Source organism: Arachis ipaensis, chromosome B6, assembly GCF_059453495.1.
Source record: "Arachis ipaensis isolate K30076 ecotype BB chromosome B6, ASM5945349v1, whole genome shotgun sequence".
In the NCBI taxonomy this organism is placed as follows: domain Eukaryota; kingdom Viridiplantae; phylum Streptophyta; class Magnoliopsida; order Fabales; family Fabaceae; genus Arachis; species Arachis ipaensis.
This window is the reverse complement of record NC_142441.1, coordinates 55,166,964-55,191,981: the sequence shown is the minus strand read 5'-3', so window position 1 is coordinate 55,191,981 and position 25,018 is coordinate 55,166,964. Positions and strand designations below refer to the sequence as shown.

The 25,018-nt window shown below is 39.0% G+C and overlaps 1 pseudogene; it reads right to left on the bottom strand.

Annotated features, from left to right (window-relative positions):
* Positions 1-774: 774 nt before the first annotated feature.
* Positions 775-1,707, bottom strand: LOC148555638 (uncharacterized; annotated as a pseudogene).
* Between the last annotated feature and the right edge of the window lie 23,311 nt (positions 1,708-25,018).

Here is a 25,018-nt window from a genome sequence, read left to right as displayed (position 1 = left end):
ACGCGTGTGCGTCGCGTACGTCCACGTGTGCGCGTTGTGCACGCCCACGCGTGGTGTGCTAAAAATGTAATTGACGAGCACGCGTCAGGGACGCGTACGCGTGGCTCGAATTGTGCCTCTAGCACACCAGCCGCCCGATTCCATCACAACTCTTTGTTCGTTGGATGGGAAAGCCAAATTCCTATCGACGCCCACGCGTGGCCTACGCGCACGCGTGGGTTGCCCTTTTTTTTCAGAATGCAGTTAATTATGCAGAAATTATGAATGAACACTGATAAAAAAAATAAAATAAACCTAAGAATAAAAAATTAAAGATCATACCATGATGAGTTGTCTTCCACCTAGTACTTTTAGTTATTGTCCTTAAGTTGGACATTTGGTGGCTCCTTGTCATGGTGGCTTGTGCTTGAAGTGATCCTGAAACTGCCACCAATGCTTGGACTTCCAATAAGCTCTGTCTATTTCAAGTAAATTCCCCAAGCTTTGATGGAGTTCTTCATAAGCTTTGAGCTCCCAAAATTGATCCTCCTGTATGCCCGGATCCCAAATCTCATTTCTACACCTGTCTTGAAGTGGATCACCATTTTCCCAATCGGGTGGTAAGCAGTCCAAATTCGCAATGCAATACCAAACTCTGCTATTAGATCCAACCAAATGTTCACTAGTTCCACCCTTGCATCTAGTTCTTGAAGTATCAACCTTGATGAGCCTTGATTTGCAACTCCAACCACTAAACATCCTTCTCTTATGCTTAATGCCACAACGCTCCTTAAGTTAGCCGTCCGTTTCAAGAATACCATACTCAAGTGGGATGGTAAGGTGAATAGAGATAAGTTTTACCCACTCAAATGATGTAGTAGATGGCAAACTAGGTAGAGAAGTCTCCAACATTCTTGACAAAGCATGTTTAACTCCCGTCCAACCTTTTCGAAGGGCTTCTACTTCCACATCATTCTCAAATTCAATCGAAGAAAGATCTGCATATTCAATGAGTTCATTTGTGGATGTGGATTCATCACCAGGAAGACTTGATTCATGATCATCTTCACCAAGGGAACTCGCTTCTTGATCTATTCTATCCAATTCTTCATAAGGAATATGCCATGGAGGTTGTGCACTAGCCTTTTTGACATCAATTTCAAGTTTCTTGGAGGAATACTCTACAAGTCTAGATTCCCATAGAGGTTCAGTGTCTCCTAAGTCTTCAACCACTTCTTCCTCTTCAACTATTGTGGCTTCCTCCACTTGTTCTAATACAAAATAACGTTCCTCATTGTCCACTGGAGTTTCTAGTGTCTCTTTCGTGTTACGCTCTTCAATTGATTCTCCACATGTAGCCATGGGAGTTTCTTGAGTGCTCAGATATTGGGAAGCTAATCGATTTACTACCTCGATCAAGGCAGCCGTGAATTCTAGTACTTCCCTTTTCATCTCTCTTTTCCCTTAAAGAAGAACACCAAGAGTATCATGCATTGAAGATTGAGGTGGATACAGAGGTTCATTGATTGGGAGGAAATGTTCATGATAAGAGGGCGGTTCGTCATAATAAGGATGTGGTGGTTCAACACTATCTATCTTTTCCACTTGTTGCACAACACACTTAAGTTCCTTGTTCTCAAGTTGAGATTCCTTTGCCATGAGAGCTTCGGGTTCTATTCGGCTTACCACTTGGTCCAATTGATGAAAGGTTGCATGAAACCGATCCATTGTTTCTTTGAGATGATCCTTTGATTCTTGTTTTGCTCGAATTACGTGATTAGGATCATATGGCTCTTGGGTTGATGGATATGGACATGGTGTATATGGAGGTGGTGGTTCTTGGGAGTAATTAGGTTGGAATTGGGGTGGTTCTATATATGGTTCATATGGCTCATAGGGTGGTTGATATGGTGGATATGGGTTAGCATCATATGAGGGTGTTTGGTAGTAGAAGGCTTGCGAGTATGGTGGTTCAAAGCTATGTTGAGGAAGGGGTTCATATGCATATGGTGGGGCTTGTTGGTAACTACAAGGGGGTCCACCATAGTTATTGAATTGACATGCGTCCTGGAATGGCTCTTGTTCATAGTAATTTGGTGGAGGTTGTTGATTGTCACGAATAGGTCGACCATAGCTATTGTCTTGGTATGCATCATAGAATGGTTGTTGGTTATAGCGGATTGGAGGGGGTTGTTGCCAAGAGGGATGATCAAATCCTGGTGGCTCCTCCCATCTTTGATTGTTCCAACCTTGATGCATGTTCGCATTGTAGCTTCCATTGCCTACAACATAATTTGAACTAAACTCGTAGCCAAAGGGGTGAGAATTCATAGTAGCAAATAAAGACAAAAACTAATAAAAATAAGCAACTCAGTCCTAAAACTAACAAAAACTAACAAATAAGTAAAAAGCAAATATTTACAATAACCAATAATAAGGCACACGTTTTCAATTCCCCGGCGATAGCGCCATTTTGATGAACAAATTTTTGCTAGTAAAGAATTCACAATAAATTCTCGTTGCTAGTACAGTTTCTAAACCAACAAGAATCCTTTCATACAAAAATTTGGTTGTCACTAAAGCAAACCCAATAAAAATAACCGAAGTATTAAACCTCGGGTCGTCTCTCAAGGAATTGCAGGGAGGTGTAGTATATTTTTGGATTTTTGAAAGGTTGAACAAGGAATGTAAATGACAAGAAAGTAAACTAATAACTAAGAAAGCTCTTGGCAAGGTATGAGAATTAGAATTCCTATCCTAACTATCCTTATCAATTGTGATGAGAATTGTCCATTGCTCCCACTTAGTTAACCTCTAACTATGAAGGAAAGTCAAGTGGATAAATCAATTTGATTTCTCAAGTCCTAGTCAACTCCTAAGGAAAGACTAGCTTTAGAGGGATCCAAATCAACTATAAAATTTCAATTATCAATCAATAAAGGATTTTGATAACTCAAGAGTCCCCAATTACTCAACCAAAGCCAAAAGGAGAGAAATCTACACTAAAATCCAACCAAGCATTTTATCAAACACTTGGAAGGCATAGCATAAAAACATAGAAAACTAGCAAGGAATATTAAATCTAAACAACCAATTGAAAACATCAATGACTCACAAATAATAGAAGAAGCAATAAATATGAAATACCTCAACTTGCATTAATAAGAAAATCAGATCTAACATGAGAGTTCATAAACTAAAGTAGATAAATAAATAAATCATCAAGAGAAGAGGACTAAAGTGCTAGACTAAATAAGAGTAGAAAAAAACTAAATTAAAACAAAGTAGAAATCTGAAATTAAGAAAAGCTAAACCTAAAATCCTAAAACCTACGAGACAGGAGAGAGCCTCTCTTTCTAGAAAACTACATCTAAAACCTAAAATTATGTGAATGAATGTTGTGTTGTGAATCAATCAATGATTCCCCCACTCTGCAGTCTCTAATCTTTGTTTTTCGGGCTCGAAGCTGGGTGAAAAAGAGCCCAGAAATCACTCCCAGTGATTTCTGGTACGTACAGGTCGCGGCAAAGTGACGCGGAAGCATCGTCCACGCATTCGCGCGTATTGTGTTTTTGCCAAGTCACCCGTCCTCGTAATCCACGCGTTCGCGTTGCCTGGCTTCAGGGCAGCTATAGCAAATTATATATCGTTTCAATTACCCGGACGTTAACTTTCCAACGCAACTGGAACCGCGTCATTTGGACCTCTGTAGCTCAAGTTATGGTGGATTTAGTACCAAGAGGTCAGGCTGGACAACTTTAGCAGTTCCTTCAGTTTCTTGTATTCCTTCCACTTTTGCATGCTTCCTTTCCATCCTCTGAGCCATTCCTGCCCTGTAATCTCTGAAAACACTCAACACACATATCAATGCATCAAATGGTAATAAGAGAGGATTAATAATAAGAAATTTAAAGGCCTAAGAAGCATGTTTTCAATCATAGCACAAAATCAGGAAGAAAAACGTAAAACATCCGAATAGTATGAATAAGTGGGTAAATAGTTGATAAAAACTACTCAATTGAGCACAAGATAAACCTTAAAATAGTGGTTTATCAATCTCCCCACACTTAAACATTAGCATGTCCTCATGCTAAGCTCTAGAGAAGCTATAAAGGAGTGAAGAGGAATGTATGAAATGCAACCTATCTATATGAATGCAGCTAGATGTGAAATGCTTCTACCTACTTGGTGAAAAGTAAATAAATCTTCCAAGAATGAATATGAACTGGATTTCACTAATTCAAATCATAAAAATGAAGTACAAGTGAGCTTGCAGAAGAAAATAGCTTCATGAAAGCCGGGAACAAGGAATCGAGCATCGAACCCTCACCGGAAGTGTATACACTCTAATCGCTCAGGTGTTTGAGGTTCAACTCTCTCAATTCTCTACTAATCTTGCTTTCTAAGGCTTTCTCTTCATCTAACAATCAACATAAATTTAATGCACAGATACACATATCAAGAGGTCTTTTAAGGGTTGTAATGGGGTTAGGGTCAAGGTAGGATTGTATTTGGCCAAGTGTGTAAACCCCGATAAATTAGTGGATAATTAGTCAATAAATTAGTTTTTAATAAGGAAGATTAGAAATGCGAATATTAAATTAAATTAGGATAGAGCTCATCGAAACGAGAATTTTGACACTAATTTCAAAGAAAACGGCCCAAGATTGGACCGAACGGGCCAAACCGGTTAAACCGGGCCCGTGGGCTTAACCAGACCAACCCATTACATGAGCTTAAAAGCTCATTTCTTTCTTCCAACGCAGCAGAAGCACAACGTAACAGGGGGAGGGAGAAGAGAAATGTACCGAAACCCCTGCGTTAACTCCCAAATGCCGTAACTTCTCCGTCCGAGCTCCGATCACCGCACCGTTTGCGGCCACGCATCCACCGCGTTGAGCTCTACATTTCTACCAGAAAAATTTCTTTGGTAAGCCACTAATCACTTCCAGCCATTCTTTTCCCCCAATTTTCAAATAATTGGAAGAGATGTTGAATTCCTTTGATTTCTGATGTTTTAGGATCCAATTAACTTGAGGAAAACGTTTAGTCTTGCTTATGTGAAGGTTGGGTAAGGTGAGGATATCATAATTCTATTTTAATTTTACTGAATTTGAGCTTTGAGTATTAAATTGGGTATATGTGTTATAAATGTGTATTAGGTTGTGAATAAATAATTGGAGCTCGAAATTGTGAATACTGGAACTTAGAGGAAGCGGATTAGTTGAGGTTTTGAGGGCTGTGTTCTTTAGAAAAAATTATCTTGGAATAATACTTGGGAATCGGCTAAGGTATGATTTAGGTTTCTTGCATTTAATATATAATGTTTTGTGAAAACTTAGGCTAGATGACCATAGGATAAGTTGGAATGCAGGTGTATGTTTAATGTTTAGTAATTTATTGATGAATATATTTGGTTGAAGTTTATTGGATAATTAGTTATTAATTTTGCATGGTGAATGTTGTTATGTTAATTTGGAGAGAATTACGGTTGAATGTTATTATTGATGAACATGGTTGGTTTGGTGTTTGTTGATTAACTAATGATTTGATAAATTATTGATTTGAGGTATAACTATTATGGAGGTTGTTGTGATAATAAGGTATTTTGTGTTAGAAGTCTAGGATTAGTGAACTATGATCCTTAGTTGAATTTTGGTTGTTGGATTTGAATATTATATGAGCATAATTGTTGATTTAAGGTAGATTTATTGTGGTGACTGTTATGATGATAAGGAAGGGTATGTTGAATTGAAAAGAAAGTAGGTTTGGACCCGAAAAGGGTGGCAAAGTTCGAGTTTTAGAGGAGATGCTGCCGAAATTTTATGAAAATTAGAGATTTTCTTTATATGATTATTTAAAAAGATTTAGATTCAAAGGTTATATAGTTTGATTTTGAGTTATTAAGAAAATGAACATGTTTTAAGTTTGATTCATTTAGAAAAGAATGAATTATGTTTTAAATTGGAACTATTGATGGACGGAATGGGAGGTGTGAAAATGAAGGATAAGGATTGAATATGATTGATGTATGATGATGAATGAGATGTGATTGAAAATGATGTGGATGTTGATGAATTATAATTGAATTATTTATATGGCTTATGAATTTGAATGATCTGAGATACGAGGTTCCCTGGATTAAGTGCCGTGGCTTGCTACCACGTGTACCAGGTTGAGAACTCGATACTCTGTTGACCCTACAACGTAAGTGTGACCGGGCACTATATAAATTCCCGGGAATGTTACCCCCATTGAGCAATATTGATTATTTGAGAAAAAGCTATGCATAGACTCTTGGGGATGCACGTCGGGGAACAGTCTAAGGACAATTCAGACTTGTCGAGTTGGCTGGATAACCGACAGATGAGCCTCATCAGCCATAGGACAGGCATGCATCATATGCATTCTATTTGAATACTTGTTGTGCATTAACTGAGTGTGCCTAAGTGTACTTGCCATGCTAAATGTGTATTTGTTACTTGCAGTATTTGTAACCTTCTTGTGTTTGCTTTTATCTGTTTATTTGTCTATGGAATGCTGATAGAGATGAAGGTATGGAGAAATGGGAGTATGGGACTTAGATTTAAGCTTAAGTTAAGTTAGGATTAAATATTTTTAGAAAACCACCTTTTATGACTTCTGTTTAATACTTTAAGCTCTATAATCTGAATATCGGTGTTCTAGGATTGCCTCTGGCATTCCCAGGACCTTATATATTATGTGTGCGGCACCTTTACCATACTGAGAACCTCCGGTTCTCATTCCATACTATGTTATTGTTTTTCAGATGCAGGTCAAGAGGCATCTCGTTAGGTGTCTGGACTCTTAAAGCGGAGGGGTTACTGGGTAGTTTTGTTGTACAGATATATATAAATATGTACTTAGCTTTCTCTCCGCTTAACTTGTTCTTTTTGATCCTCTTAGAGGTTTATGGAGAGGCATGATTATGTATATGTACTTTGGGTTTTGGATATGTATGTATATATATGTAAATATTTTCTGGCCAGTCTTAACTTCGCGGGCTGAGTTAGGAGCTTGTTATTTTGTATCTTTGGCACTCTATTCCTACTTCTGTTATCATATGTTTAATAGTTATGTTTTCCTTAGCACGCAAGTTAACTCGTTCTTTGAGCGTTGCGCTTTTATTTCGTGATTTTTATTTCCTCTATTCTTCAAGGCTCCTAGCATATTATAATTCTTCTGCTATTATATATATACATTTCATTTTAGAGGTCGTAATACCACACCACCTCTGTTTTACGACTTAAGCGTAAAGCTTTGTGTGGTAGGGTGTTACAAAGTGGACTAAAATCTGAATCCTTAATTAACTTAAACTTTCCACCTAACTTTAGACAATCCATGTAATTACAATGCAAAATCTAACTGCCCATTAACTATGTTTTCCATATATTCATGCATTCTAATTTCAAGTACAGTACATATGCATTGCTTTTACCACTTACTTTGGGGCATTTTGTCCCCTTTTTCTTATTTGCTCTTTTTTTCCTTTTCTTTTTCTCTTTTTTTCTTCTTTTTCTATTTTTCTTTTCTTAATAACTTTCTTTTTGTTTTTCTCAATGCATATGATTAATTTATTGAATGCATGAACATATTCTCAACATTCTTTCACATTTTCAGAAAATTCTAACATACTCAATTCTCAAACCAAATGTTTCCAAACCTACATTCCCCACACTTAAATCATAAGCACTCTCACTAGTCTAAGCTAACCAAGGATTCAAATTAAGGATATTATTGTTTTTCGCTTAGAGTTAATGATGTGCTAAAGTAAAGAACAAAGGGGTATAATAGGCTCAAAATTGGTTTGCAAAGGAGAATGAAAGGTTAAGGTCATATGTGTATGTAAACTCAGTGAAACAAATGCCTCAATCATGTAAGTGTATGCATACATTAAATAATGGAAATATAGAATTAAGCAAGACAAAGATAACAATTTGAGAGAGCACAACACAACAAAAATAAAATATTAGTTGGTAGAATGTAACCAATTCAAATAGGCTCAAAAATCTTACTGGTTTTGTGTGTTCGAGCACTAAAATCATGTACCAAATTAAAATTTCTTCAAACAAGTTTAATAAAAAGCTTTAATTTAAATTACTAAATGCATAAAATCAAACAATCATGCAATTAAACATGCAAATGCAACAATGAACAAACAAAGAAAATAAAATATTGGTGTTGAGAAAAAAATAACTAACCCATGGAGATCGGTATCGACCTTCCCACACTTAAAGATTGCACCGTCCTCGGTGCATGTTGAGATGTACAAGTGGACGGGCTGCTACAACTAATGCTTTTCTTCTAGAGAATGTGTAGATGGACTTGTCTGTTGCCCCATATAGAAGTTTTTCCCTTTTTTCTTCTTTGGTGGCCAGTCTGAAAGAAGAGAAAAAAATGAACAGGAACCCAAAAACAATGATAGGAAACAAATAAAATATGAGTAGGTAATGCCATATGATAAGGGTCTCAATTACATGGTAGATACAACATACAGTGAGAAAACAGTGGAAGCATATGGCATGTTAATAGTGCAAGAATTGCAACAATGGGGAAGAGAGTGTGGGTAATGCAAGATAGTATAAGCTCATGTCAATGCAAAAGGAATACTGGTATTATAAAAATTAGCATTGACTTATGATTAATAACACCCAACAGTTTAAACCAAGTCATGTGATGCCAGGGTATTTCGGCCAGTTTCACTGGCCTTTTCTTTACTGTTTTAGGGTAGTTTCATGCATTTTCTTAGGAAATAAGCAAGTTTTGGGTAGAATTTCACTTACATCTTGATTCAAGCAAATATTGTGAATTTTATATGATTTCATGAGAATTATGCATGAATTTAATGACAAATTGGATGATGCATGACTCATAACTTGGATTAGAGCTTTGATGCACTTTATTTGCTTGATTTCAGGACAAAGGAAGCAAGGAAAAGCCACGTTAGTAGCCACGTTAGTGTAACTAATGTGACCACTAACGTGGAATGGGAGCCAGCTTGCAACATTAATGAGAAAAGTGATCGCCGATAACGTCTTTGAAGCCATCATAGCCCACGTTAATTACCACGTTAACTACATTAATGTGGTAGTTAACGTGGAGGAAAAGGAAGCTCCAAGCATTAGTGGTAAAAGTGAGTGTCACTAACGCTCCAAAAGGGCAATTGGCCACGTTAAGAGTCATGTTAACTTAGTTAATGTGAACACTAACATGGAAGAGGAAGAAAATGCCAACGTTAGTGACACTCACCTTTGTCACTAACGTTGGACTAAGCCCATATTGGCTACGATAAGAGCCACGTTAACTTAGTTAACGTGAACTCTAACGTGGAAGGAGCAAGGAATCGCCAACATTAGTGACACTCACCTTTGTCACTAACGTTGGACTAAGCCACTATGAGCCACGATAGTTACCACGTTAATTACATTAACGTGGAAGCTAATGTGGAGAAAAAGGATGATGAGCCAACGTTAGTGACACTCACCTTTGTCACTAACGTTGGAGATGGCAATCAACACCATGTTAATGTAATTAATGTGAGGCACTAACGTGGGAAAGGGGCATTTTAGAGCGTTAGTGAAAAAGGTAGGTGTCACTAACGTGAACTATACTAACGTGAACTCTAACGTAAGGAGAAAGGGGTACTCTCAACGTTATTGGGAAAGGTAAACCCCAGTAACGTTTGCGAGGGGCCAAGAGGCAACGTTAGTGGTCACGTTAGTGCCACTAACGTTGAAGTTAACATGGACCATTTTGGGTTAGGAACGTTAGTGAAAAAGGTGATTGTCACTAACGTTCTCGACCCCACATTTTCACTTAACGTTAACACCGCTAACGCCCTAAGCTAAAGTCCATGCCTACTGCACACTTTCTCTGCAAGTGAAGCTGAGCCCACTAAAGATGATAAATGCTTCAACTCAAGATCCAAAGGCCCATATCCAAGACTTGAAGAGCCAACTAAAAGATCAGAAAAGTAGTATAAATAGGTGTAGTTTTGAACTAGAGAGAAGCTTTTGGATTGAGAGGACTACTCTCTTTATAATTTTACTTTCTCTGCAACTTCTAGTTTTACTTTTAGAATTCATTCTCCATCTTTGTTTTCCATTCCCAGAGCCATGAACAACTAAACCCCTTTCTTTGGGTTAGGGAGCTCTATTGTAATTTGATGGATCAATAATAGTTTTCATTATTCTTCTTCTTTCTTTTCTCTTGATTTTACTAGAAAGCTTTCAATCTTCATCCAATTGGGTAGTTGTCTTGGAAAAGAAGCTATTCATACTTGGATCTCTTCAAAACCTTGGAAGAGGAATGAAGGAATCATGCTAGAAATGCTTTCTCATGTTGGACCAAATTGGGGGTTGGGCGGATATGGTGACATATAATTCTCCCAATACTTTGATTTGGAAATACATGTGGTACAATCAGTGACCATACTTCATCTCTTCTTATGAGCAATTAGACCAAGGAATTGGCTATTGATCAAGATTTGAGAGATTGAATTACCAATGAATTGGAATTCAATCACTTAAGATTGCCAAGGAGATCAATGAATGCATTGATTCAGGAAGAGATGAAAATGAACTTGATCCGGAGAATGCAACATCTCCTAAGCCCAATGAATCCCCCATTTCTAATCTTACCCATTCTCTTTACTTTCTGCCATTTACTTTCATGCTAAATTCCCCATTCCCCATTTAAGATTCTGCAATTTACTTTCCGTCATTTATATTCAGCTCTTTATTTACACCATTTACATTTTCTGCCATTTACTTTCCCGCCATTTAATTTCCTACAATTCTCAAATCAAATTCTACTTAGCTCAACTAGAACATTCCTCCAATTAAAGTTGCTTGACCAATCAATCCCTGTGGGATTCGACCTCGCTCTATTGTGAGTTTTTACTTGACGACAATTCGGTATACTTGCCGAAGGAAATCTGTTGAGAGACAAGTTTCCGTGCATCAAGTTTATGGCGCCGTTGCCGGGGATTGATTTTGCATCAACAATGATTAAATTGGTGGATAACTAGATTGAGAATATTTTTTCTTTTGTTTGATTTAATTTCATTTGAGTAATTTACTTTCAGTCTTAGTTATTTCCTTCACTTTACCCCTTACCCGTTTGTGGTGTTATCTGCATTTTTTTACTATTTAATTCACTGACCCACTTACTGTTTGATATATTGCATCACTCACACTAACGGCATTTTGCAGAGAATACTGTCTACATCTATCTTTCTTACTTGTCACTTGTGGGTTGTATGACAGGTAGAAGAAGCAGGGCTTCAACTTCCTTTGATTCTGAACCTGAGAGGACATTCCTTAAATTGAGGAGGGAAGCAAGAGGAAAGAGAGTCGTTAGTGCTGAGGAAGAGGAGGAGTATTTTGAACCAGAAATGGATGAGAATATGGAAAACCATCATGGAGAAGAGGCTCACAACCATGGCAGAGAAGGCCCAGTACATCATGCTGGGCAAGAGAGAAGAGTTCTGGGATCTTACATCAATCCAAACCCAGGAAACTGTGGAAGTAGCATCCAAAAGCCAACCATACATGCCAAGAACTTTGAACTAAAGCCACAACTCATCACCCTTGTTCAGAACAACTATTCATTCCGAGGAAGTGTTCAAGAAGATCCCAATCAACATCTAACCACCTTCCTGAGGATATGTGATACTGTGAAGTCTAATGGTGTTCATCCTGACACCTACAGACTACTTCTAGTCCCCTTCTCACTCAAGGACAAGGCATCTAAATGGCTGGAATCCTTCCCGAAGGAGAGCTTAAAAACCTGGGAAGATGTGGTGAACAAGTTCTTGGCGAGATTCTATCCTCCTCAAAGAATCAATAGGTTGAGAGCTGAAGTTCAAACTTTTAGGCAATAGGATGGTGAGACTCTCTACGAAGCATGGCAGAGATTTAAAGACTTGACAAGAAGGTGCCTGCCAGATATGTTCAATGAATGGGTGCAGTTACACATTTTCTATGAAGGTCTTTCTTATGAATCAAAGAAGGCAGTAGACCACTCATCCGGGGGATCTATGAACAAGAAGAAGACCATTGAAGAAGCTATAGATGTCATTAAGATTGTAGCTGAGAATGACTACTTCTATGTTTCTGAAAGAGTCAACACTAGAGGAGTGATGGAGCTGAACAACGTGGATGCACTGCTAGCTCAAAACAAGATGATCACTAAGCAGCTGGCTGACCTTACCAAGAAGATGGAGAGGAATCAAGTAGCAGTAATCACCACCTCAATAGCAGCTCAAGAAGGAGTGAATGAAGAAGCAGAGGGTGATCAGGAACAAGCCAACTATATTGGAAATCCACCTAGGCAGAACCATGACCCATACTCCAAAACCTATAATCCTGGTTGGAGGAACCACCCAAACTTTGGGTGGGGAAATCAACAAGACCAAGGCCAAGATCAGAGACGCCACAACCCCAAGAACAATGCAGCTCGCCAACATTCCACACAGAGATCATATCAGCACCCACCTAACAACACACCTCAACATCCATACCAAAGCCAAAATGGCCCTTCTCATCCCTCCAATCTCAACTCACAATCATCGGAAGAAAGACTATCAAGGATTGAGACTCTACTTGAAGGCATATGTAAGGAAATCCAAGATAACAAAGTGTTCAAGGAGGAGGTGCGAGCCAATATCAAGAAGCAGGGAGACACCATCAAGAGGCTGGAATTTCAAGTGGGATACCTCTCTGAGAAGATTTCCAAACCTACTGATAGCTTCCCAAGTGACACAGAGAAGAACCCGAGAGGTGAAGCAAAGAAGGTCAGATGGGAAGATTGCAAGATGGTCACTATAAATGATAAGGGGACTGAGGAAGAGCCGAACAAACCATTAGAACAACCTGGAGATACATCAGCAGAGAAATAGAAAGAGGATCACCAAGAAACCAAAATTTCACAGAAGGAGCTGTTGAGACTCTATGCACCTTTTCCCCAAAGACTCAAGGGTGGTATAGAAAAGAGAATATACTCAAGGTTTCTTGACATGTTTGCATCTCTCCATGTAAACATACCATTCATCAAGGCCCTCCAACAAATGCTCTCATACATTAAGTATATGAAGGAGCTACTGACCAGGAAAAGCTCACTCAAAGGAGGGCAAACAATAGTGATGAATAAGGAGTGCAGTGCTCTCATTCAACCAGAGATGCCTACAAAAAGGAAGGACTGATAAACCACTATTTCATGGTTTATCTTGTGCTCAATTCAGTGGTTTTACCAACTCTTTACCCACTTATTCATATTATTTGCATGGTTTTATATTTCCTTCCTAATTATGTGTTTTGATTGAAAACATGCTTCTTTGATCTTATATTTGCTTATTATTAATCCTCTCTTATTGCCATTAGATGCCTTGATATGTGTGTTAAGTGATTTTAGAGATTACAAGGCAGGAATGGCTTAGAGGATGGAAAGGAAGCATGCAAAAGTGGAAGGAATACAATAAGTTGGAGAAATTGCTAAGCTGTCTAGCATGACCTCTACGCACTCAAACGGCTATAACTTTAGCTACAGAGGTCCAAACGACGCGGTTCCAGTTGCGTTGGAAAGCTAACGTCTGGGGCTTCGATTTGATATATAATATACTATAGTTCCCTGATCCTAGATGACGCGACCTCGTGATCCATGCGGCCGCATCGCAGTGACGGAAATCCAGCGTGGCAAAATTCGAAACCAGCGAATTCTGGACTGTTTTTGACCCAGTTTGCGGCCCAGAAAACACAGATTAAAGGCTATAAAGTGGGGGAATACATCCATTCATGATCAGGCTCTCATATTTACAATTTTAGGAGTAGATGTAGTTTTTAGAGAGAGAGGTTCTCTCATCTCTCTTAGGATTAGGATTTAGGATTTCTCTTAGTTTTAGGAGTAGCTCTCAATCCCAAGTTCTTTATTTTTATTTATTTTTATTTAATTTATGAACTCTTCCGTGTTACATATAATTTTCTTAATTAATGTTATTTGAGGTAATTCAGATTTAAGATTGCTTTGCTCTGTTTAAGATTGCTTTCAATTTAATTTAGATATTTTTCTCCCTTTTGGCTTTGGTCAAGTGATTGGTAATACTTGAGTTATCAAACTCAGCAAGTGGTTGAAATTGGCAGATTTTGCTTGAGCTAGGATTGCTCTAACACTAGTCTCTCCACAGGAGTTGACTAGGACTTGAGAATCAAGCTGAGCAGTCCACTTAACCTTCCTTTGTTTAATAAAGGATGACCAAGTAGGATTAAAACCCAATCTTCTTCACACCTGATAAGGATAACTAGGATAGGAATTCCAATTCTTATACCTTGCCAAGAGATTTTATTATTATTATTTTATTTTACTCGTCATATAACATATTCCCACCTTACTTCCAAAACCCCAATTTACAAACTCATAACCAATAATAAGAACATACCTCCCTGCAATTCCTTGAGAAGACAACCCGAGGTTTGAATACTCGGTTATCAATTTCAAAGGGGTTTGTTACTTGTGACAACCAAAACGTTTATACGAAGGGATTTTTGTCGGTTTAGAGACTATATCTACAACGTGACTGTTTTTATGACATTCTTTACTGGCAAAAATCCTAACGTCAAAATGGCGCCGTTGCCGGGGAATTGCAAACGTGTGCCTTACTATTGGTTATTGTAAATATTTTATTTTTGCTTGTTTTTATTTTTGTTTTTATTTTTGATTTTTTTTCTTGAGTTAAGAGGTTATTTGTTTTTATTTAGTTATTAAAAAAAATTTTTTTTCAAAAATTTGTTCTTAGTGTTCATCTTGATCTTCAAGTTGTTCTTCACGTTCATCTTGACCTTCAAGCTGTTCTTAGTTGTTTTCTTCATTTTGATCTAAAAATTTGAAATTTGGTGTCATTTTATTGATTTTCTCTTTCTTCATTAAATTCAAAAATATTTTTAATTAGTTTTTTTTGAAAAAAAAATTTCAGATTTTTATTTTTAAAATTTTTATCTTATCTTATCTTATTTCAAAAATCAAATTTCAAAATTCAAATTTAAAAATTTTCAAAATATAAATTTCAAAATTTTCAAATTTCAAATTTCAAATTTCAAAATTTAATTCAAAATTTAAATAACCTTTTAATTTAAATTTATTTTTATTTTCATTTTTAATTTTTATTTACTACTATGAACTCTCACCCCTTTGGCTGTGAGTCTGGTTACAATTATGTTGCAGGAAGAAGAAATTACAATGAGAACAGGCATCAAGGTTGGAGCAATCAAAGATGGGAGGAGCCACAAGGACTTGATCAATCCTCATGGCAACAACCACCTCCAATGGACTATCAACAACCACCACCATATGCCTATGAACCCTTTCCTCAACATAACTTTGGACCACCAAACTTACAAGCCAACTACCACCATTCACCTCCATATGACCCTAACCCTCAACCACCATACCAACCACCTTATGAGCCATATGAACCATATATAGAACCACCCCAATTCCAATCCAATCACTCCCAACCACCACCACTTTCTTTTGTAGCATGTCCAAGTCCGGCAACCCGAGAAGCAGAGGACCGCCTAAGGGAAACAGTAATTAAATTTCTGGTAACAGTTCAACAACTGGAGGAATGAGGCCAGGGCATCTTGGCCAGTTTCACTGACCTTTTCTTTACTGCTTTTAGGTTAGTTTCATGCATTTCCTTAGGAAATAAGCTAGTTTTGGGTATATATTCACTTACACCTTGATTCAAGCATACATTGTGCATTTTACATTATTTCATGAGAATTTTGCATAAGTTTAGTGACAAATTGTATGTTGCATTGCCCATGACTTGGACTAGAACTTTGATGCACTCTATTGCTTGATTTCAGGACCAAAGGAAGCAAGGAATGGGAGGTAACTTGCAAAGTTAATGAGAAAAGTGATTGCCAATAATGCTCTCAAAGCCATCATTGACCACATTAAAAGTCACGTTAACTAAGTTAACGTGAACTCTAACGTGGAGAAGGGAAGTTGAGCCAACGTTAGTGACACTTAACATTGTCACTAACGTTGGCAAATGCTCATAAGTGGCCACGTTAGAGTACATGTTAACCTAGTTAACGTGGCCTCTAACGTTAGAAAGGGGGAGAAGCGCCAACATTAGTGACATTCAACATTGTCACTAACGTTGGCCTAAGGAGAAATACACCACGTTAACTCCCACGTTAACTTGGTTAACGTGGGAGCTAACGTAAGAAGCAAGCATGGTCGACAACATTAGTGACACCCAACATTGTCACTAACGTTGGAAGCAACCACAGAATCCCCCAAGGAGCCACGTTAACTTCCACGTTAACCTAGTTAACGTGGAAGCTAACGTTGATGAGTGAAAGAATGGCCAACGTTAGTGACACTCAACATTGTCACTAACGTTGGGGATGGCTAAGCATGGCCACGTTAGAAGCCACGTTAACCTAGTTAACGTGGACTCTAACGTGAGACATAGGGGCACCTTGGAACGTTAGTGACAATGTTGAGTGTCACTAACGTTCTCGAAGGATGGCAAGCCCACGTTAAAGAGCCACATTAACTAAGTTAACGTGGGAACAAAGGGGGCTTTTCAAAGTTATTGGAAATGTTAAGTCTCAATAACGTGTGCGAAGGACTTAGAGGCAACGTTAGTGGCAACGTTTATGTCACTAACGTTGAAGTTAACGTGGCTTTTACTTAGTAACGTTAGTGAGAAAGTTGATTGTCACTAACGTTCTCGAACTTATATTTTCACAAAACGTTAACACCCCTAACGTCATGAGCTAAAGTCTCTGCTCACTTCACATTTTCTCTCTGCAAGTAAAGCCAAGCCCAAATGAAGAAGAGAACTGCTTCAAACTCAAGATCCAAAGGCCCAAGACTTGAAGAGCCAACTAGAAGCTGAGAGAAGTAGTATATATAGGAGTAGCTTTGAATTGTTAAGGAGTTCTGAAAGTTGGAAAAAGAGAACCACTCTCTGTATTTTACCTTCTCTGCAATTTCTAGTTTTATGATGTGTTCTCCATCTTTGTTTTCATTTTCAAGAGCTATGAACAACTAAACCCCTTTCATTGGGTTAGGGAGCTCTGTTGTAATTTGATGGATCAATACTAATTTTCATTATTCTTCTTCTATCTTTTCTCTTGATTTTACTTGAAAGCTTTCGATCTTCATCCAATTGAGTAGTTATCTTGGAAAAGAAGCTATTCAAACTTGGATCTCTTTTGAACCATGAAAGAGGAATGAAGAGATCAAGCTAGAAATGCTTTCTCATGCCGGACCAAATTGGGTTTGGATGGGTATGTGACTATAACCCTCTCAATACTTGATTTGGGAAATGCATGTGGTATAATCAGTGACCATACTTCATCTCTTCTCATGAGCAATTGACCAAGAAATTGGCTATTGATCAAGATTTGAGAGATTGAATTGCAAGAAATTGTAATTCAATCACTTAAGATTGCCAAGGAGATCAATGAGTGCATTAATTGAGGAAGAGATGAAAATGAACTTGATCCGGAGAATTGCAACATCTCCTAAGCCCAATGAACTCCCCATCTCTGATCTTACCCTTTCTCTTTAATTTCTGCCATTTACTTTTATGAGCAAATCCCCCATTCCCATTTACAATTCTGCAATTTATTTTCAGTCATTTACTTCCAGTCCTTTAATTCTAGCATTTACTTTCCTGTTATTTACATTCCCGCCATTTTATTTTCTGCAACTCTCAACCCAAATTCTGGATTCGCTCAACTAGAACATTCTTCTAATTGAAGTTGCTTGATCAATCAATCCCTGTGGGATTCGACCTCACTCTATTCTGATTTTTTACTTGACGACAAATTCGGTACACTTGCCGAAGGGAGAATTTGTTGAGAGGCAAGTTTTCCGTGCATCAAGCAAGCATTAATTCAATGGGCTTCTAGACGCTCAAATATACAAGGATCAGCCACAGCCCCATGTGAACAGCCTAACGAAGAGCGTAGCATGAAGGAGATACTAGAGGCTCCAGTGGACAAGACCGAACATGAATTCATACTAGAACAAGTAGAAGAAGCTGTCATTGTTCAAGAAGAAGAGTTGGTTGAAGACTTAGGAGATGTAGAACCTCCATGGGAAAGTCCAGTCATAGAACCCCCTTCCAAGACGTTTGAAATGGATGCTAAGGAGGGTGTACAACCTCCAAAGCATATCACAGTTAAAGACTTGGAAAAGGTTGATCAAGAGATGGAGTTTCAAGAAGAAGAAGCACAACCTCCCATGCCCTTGGAAAGCAATGAAGAGGAGATTAAATTGGAAGAGAGCTTCCAAGAGGAAGAGGTTGAAATTGAAGAAGCTTGCAAAGAGGTGGTAATTATCAGAGAAGAGCACAAGGGAGTAGAGCTTGCAATTTTATTAAAAATACCTCCCCCTAAGTTGCCATCATCCTTCACAACATTCAAGTGGGTAAAATTCATATCCCATAGCTTTCTAATCCCACTTGAATATGGGCTACTAGAGACGGATGGTCAACTTAGAGCTCTTTGTGGCATTAAGAGTAAGAGGAAGATGGCCAGTGATAAGAATTGTCAAGCAAGGTTCAACATGGTTGTGTGCTCAAAGTTTAAATGCAAAGGTTGGTGTAAAGCTCAACTGAATGGGTCTAGGAAGTTGTTTGGCCGCTTACGTGAGAATTCAGACTGTTTGCCACCCGGAGGGAACAATATTGCTCAACCAAAAGACGGGTGCAAAAGCAAGATTTGGGACCCCGGAATCCAATCTAGAAATCAGCACTCTTGGGGGCTGGTCAGTTGCTTTAACTTACTTGAAGGCTTTCTGCGCCTAGTTTGGGATCCCGGAGGTTACTGGAGATACAAACATTGGTGGAGATTCCGGGACGAATTCAAGCACAAGCCACCATAACAAGAAGCTCACCAAATGTCCAACTTAAGGACTTTAACTAAAAGTGCTAGGTGGGAGACAACCCACCACGGTATGATCGTTCATTTTTCATTTTTAGTTAATTTTATTTGATTTCAAGTTTTATTTTATTTTATTATATTGAACCTGGAGTTTTGCATCACATTCATATTAACACTGCATTCTACATCTTTTCAGATTAAAAAAAAAAAAAAGCGAGCACGCGACGCGACTGCATCAGCGACGCATCCGCGTCGCAAGGAGATGGGAGAAAATATTAATATGAACAGAGAGTTATGCAGGAGCAGCGCTGGAGCCGTGCCAATGGCAAAAATCACCCCACACGACTGCGTCGCCGACGCGTCCGCGTCACATGGGAACTTTGGCCTCCCACGCAACCGCGTCACCCACGCGGCTGCGTGACCTGAAATTGGCGTAAAAAGGGTGTATGGCCGAAAGTTGAGCTGGAATTGGGCTGAACCCGTGCTAGTAGCACAAGCCCTGCCACACGAACGCGTCACCCACGCGTCTACGTCATTTTAAGAAAAAGGCCACCCGCGCGATCGCGTCACCCACGCGACCGCGTCACCCTGGATTTTGGCAATACTGAAGTTTTGAACAGAGAGTTGTGCGACCGCGAGGCTGCACTCGCGCCACTAGCACAAATCGAGTCACGCGATCGCTTGCCCCACGCGTCCGCATCACCCAACCTTATCGCGCACCATGCGACCGCGTCACCCACGCGACCGCGTCGCCAGCGTCGCACAACCTATCCAGGTTAGTGCCAATTTTCTTATCTTTTCTCTTCTAATCCTAATTTCTTCCTTCTCTCTCCTTTCTCACTTTCATTTTATTTATTTGCATACTTTCATTCATTGCATATTTTTATTTTTCTAGAGTTATTATTGGTGTTCACATATTCTTATTCAACTGTTACATCTTTTCTGGTATTTTCTTAGTGCTTAGTGACTTGTTTAATTCTGATTGGGTAATATTATTTAAATCAATGCCAATCTTTTATATTTGTATTACTTTTGCATTGACATGAATTTATATTATCTCTACTCCCCCACTCTTTTCCCCATTGTTGCATATTCTGCACCACTGGTATGCCATGGCTTCTATTGTTTTCTCACTTACATGTTGAAGCTTCCATGTAAATGAGACCCTTATCATTTGGCATTAACCCATACTTCTTTTATTTTCTTATCTCTATTTCTGGGTTACTCTTCTTCCCTTTTTCTTTCAGGATGGCCACCCGGAAGGGAAGCGGAAGACATTTTACATGGGGAGACAGACAAGTCCATCTGCACAATCCTTAGAGAAAAGCAACAGTTGAAACAACCCATCCACCTGCAAATCTTAGCATGCACCGAGGACGGTGCAACCTTTAAGTGTGGGGAGGTCGATACCGATCTCCGTGGGTTAGTACTTTCTTTTCAACAACAATAATCTTATTTTTTTTATTTGTTCATTGTTGAATCTGCATATTTGATTACATATTTATTTGATTTTGTGCATTTAGTTACTACTTGGTTAAAATAATAAATCTCTTTTTAAGATCCTATTTTTGAAAAAAAATTTTTTTTTCACTAATTTAAATAAAAATTTTTAAAAAATTTTTATGTGTTAAATTTGTTTGAAGTTCTATTTGGAACATGATTTTTGAGTCAAAGAACACACAACCTGTGAGACTTTGAGCTTATTTACATGGTTACATTATTTAACCATAAATATTTTATTCCTGTGTGTTCCCTTCTCTATGATTGTAATCTATATTTTGTTCCAACCTATATGTCCATTATTTAGTGTATTTACATGTTTGCATATGATTGAGGCCATTATTTGATTTTAGCTCACTTATCCCAAATAAGCCTACCCTTTAAATCACCCTTGTCAGTCACTTTGAGCCTTTTAACCCCCTCTTGTTCTGTATTTTACCACATCACTAGCCTTAAAGTAGAAAAATAATTAAATATCCCAATTGAATCTTTGGTTAGCTTAAGATAGTGTGTTAATTAAGTATGTGGAAACTGTGGGAACATGGGTTAATAAAGGAAAAGTATAATGTTTCTAATTTATTTGAATATCAGGAATTTGGGAACCTACTCATGAAAAACCAAAATAGAAAAATAATAGAAAATCCATGTGCATTGATAAGTTATGTTTGTTTCTCTAAATAAAAAAAAAGAAGAAAAAAAAGAGAAAAAAGAGAAAAATCCAAAAATACTCAATAAATAAGTAAATAAGGGGACAAAATTACCCCAATATTAAGTTCAATGCACATGTGATAAAAATTAAAGAAAAATTTGGTACATGAGTATGGGAATTATACAAAAATGAGAATTATGGGTAGCTAGGCATGAATTTAAAAGTATATAGAGTATATGTATATTAGGTGAGAGCTTAGGTTAATTGAAGATTCATATTATAGCTCACTTGGCCACACATATATCCTTACCTTTACCTCAGCCCCATTACAACCTTGAAAAGACCTCATGATGTTTGCATTGGTACATTAAATATTTGTTGATTGGTTAGATGAAGAACAAGGTTTAGAAAGCATGACTAGAGAAGAGTAGATTGAATAACCCTATACACTTGAGAGATTAGAGTGATATACACTACCAGTGAGGGTTCAATGCTTGATTCTATGTTCCCTGCTTTTATGAGCTGTCTTCTTACAAGTTTACCTGATTTTTATTTTATGATTTGAATTAGTGAAATCTGATTTATGTTTGTCTTGGAGAACTTATTTATTTTTGACCAAGTAGGTAGAAACATTTTGCATGTAGTTGCATTCATATAGATAGGATTGCATTTCATACATTCTTCATTCTTTATAGCTTCTCTTGAGCTTAGCATGAGGACATGCTAGTGTTTAAGTGTGGGGAGGTTGATAAACCACTATTTCATGGTTTATCTTGTGCTCAATTGAGTGGTTTTACCAACTTTTCGGTGACAGAGGATCAGCAGCACGTCCAAGTCCAAACAAGTCGGGCATACCAGCTCCGGCCTCCATTCACCAGCCAGACACATCAGTTCCGACCACCACTGAGGATCTAGTCTGAGATCGACCTATAGCTTCAGGTAACCCTCGGAACATTGGCGCCGTTGCCGGGGAACCTGAAAGTCATCCCAATACCATGGCGGACAACCATGACAACAATCACGATTCAGATCTAGAAAACAGAACGCCGCACAAAAACGCGGACACCCCACTAAACGACACCCCAGAATCCAACGGAGACAAAAATCCAGCAAACCCGGGGGCGATAGAAGTACTTCAAGATCGCTTGAAGCAACTTGAAAAAGAAACCCAACAACAACGAGAAATCGGGAAGGATCTACAAAGAGAGATACGGCGACGTCGGGAATTGGAAGAAAAATTACAGCAATTGGAAGCCGATCTCAAATTGAAGGCCCCTCGGATCACTCCTGAGGAAAGCTCACGTAAAGAACAGGATCCATTCACCAGAGAGATCATGAAAACCAAAATCCCAAAGGACTTCAAACTCCCAGATATGACTTTATATGATGGCACCACAGATCCCAACCATCATCTCAGTAATTTCAGAAGCAGAATGTACCTTACCGACGCCTCAGACGCCGTTCGCTGCAAAGCTTTCCCAACAACTCTCACAAAGACAACAATCCGATGGTTCGACAACTTACCTCCAAAGTCCATTCCAAACTTTGACGACCTGGCCAAAAAGTTCCTGGCCAGATTCTCCATTCAGAAAGATAAAGCCAAGCACGCCCCCAGTCTACTGGGGATCAAGCAAGGAGATCGGGAGAGCCTCCGCAACTACATGGAAAGATTCAACAAAACATGCATGGACATACAAAGCTTACCAACAGAGGCCGCCATCATGGGACTCATCAATGGCCTACGAGTGGGGCCATTTAGCTAATTTATATCAAAGAAGTACTCTACCTCATTAGACGAAGTACAGGAGCGAGCAGAAAAATACATCAACATGGAAGAAAACGCTCGATTAGGAGAAACCTCAAAATCTGGGAACCCCTACCGAGATAAAGACAAAAAGAAAGAAGACCGACAAGGGGAGAAAATTAAAAAATACCATAATTATACTCCCCTCAAAGCATCCCTAGTCGAAATATACAAGGAGGTCTGCCATACAGAAAAGATTCCCCCAGCACGGCCCCTCAAAGGAAAAAGAGGAGGAGGAAATCGGAAGGAATATTGTGAATATCATCGGGTCAGAGGACACGCCACCAACGAATGCTTCGACTTGAAAAATATCATAGAAAAATTTGTAAGGGAAGGAAAATTAAATCGATTCCTGGCCACCCGAGATGATGATCAAAGAAAAAGAGGAAGGGATAAAGATACCGAACGAGCAGAACGATCACCTCGGACACCAGAAATACACGTCCACATGATACATGGCGGATTCGCAGCAGGAGGGATCTCCAAATCTTCCCGCAAAAGGTATCTCAAAGAAGTATGTCATGTCGAAGGAGAGGAGGAAGCACTCAACATCCCAGCGATAACATTCACTAAGGAGGATGCGTCCGGCATCATCACAGGACACGACGATCCCATGGTCATCACCATTATATTGGCAAACGCCAACCTACACCGCACCTTAATAGATCAAGGGAGTTCTGCCGACATATTATTCAAGACAGCCTTTGATAAACTCGGCTTAGAAGAAAAAGAACTTAAGGCATATCCAAACAGTCTGTTCGGGTTAGGAGATACTCTGGTTTGACCACTAGGATATATATCACTACATACAACCTTCGGAAAAGGAGACCAATCCAGGACCCTCAAAATAGACTACATCGTGGTCGATGTAAGTTCAGCTTACAATGCTCTCATAGGTCGGACAACACTCAACTAACTCGGCGCAATAGTATCAACCCCACACCTATGTATGAAGTTCCCAACTCCAAAAGGGATAGCCACGATAAAAGCTGACCAAAGGATGGCACGTCGTTGTTATAACGAAAGCCTAAACCTCAGAGGCAAAGGAGAAGAGTTCCACGCAATCGAGTTGGGCAGAGTTCAACGACGAGAAGATCTTCGCCCCCAACCAGAGGGCGAGATAGAAAGAATTCAGATCGGGGACACCTCGGAAAAAACAACTAATATCGGCACAATCCTCAAAGGAGATTTAAAAGAATTGCTAATACAATTCTTGCGAAATAATGTCGACCTCTTTGCATGGAAAGCCGCGAACATGCCAGGCATAGACCCTAAGCTAATGTGCCACAAGTTGGCGGTCTACCCAGGATCTCGACCGGTACAGCAGAGACGAAGAAAGCTTGGGCCAGAGCGATCCCAGGCTGTGGAAGAGCAGGTACAGGCACTACTGGAAGCTGGATTTATAAGAGAATTTAAATACCCGCTATGGCTAGCCAACGTCGTCTTGGTGAAAAAATCGAATGGGAAGTGGCGAATGTGCACCGATTACACCGATCCCAACAAAGCTTGCCCAAAAGATCCATACCCGCTCCCAAGTATTGACGCCCTGGTAGATGCTTCCTCTGGATATAAATATCTCTCGTTTATGGACGCGTATTCAGGATACAACCAAATCCCCATGTATCCACCAGACCAAGAAAATACCTCGTTTTTAACACCAAAGGCAAACTACTGTTACATCGTGATGCCCTTCGGTCTCAAGAACGCAGGAGCTACTTATCAAAGACTAATGAATAAAGTTTTTTCGGATCACATCGGAAACATCATGGAGGTCTATGTGGACGACATGTTAATAAAAACACAAACCGAAGATACATTATTATCTGACCTGGCTCAAGTGTTTGACACCATAAGGAAACACAACATGCGACTCAATCCTGCAAAATGTACCTTCGCAGTAGAAGCAGGCAAATTCTTAGGCTTCATGCTCACACAAAGGGGAATTGAAGCAAACCCAGACAAATGTCAAGCCATACTCAACATGAAGACCCCAACCTGTGTCAAAGAAGTACAACAACTCAACGGGCGATTGGCCGCCCTATCCCGATTCTGATCAGGAGCCGCGATAAGATCTCTCCCCTTCTATGCTACTTTAAGAAAAGGAAAACAGTTCGAATGGATGACAGAATGTGAGCAAGCATTCAAAGACTTTAAGGAGTT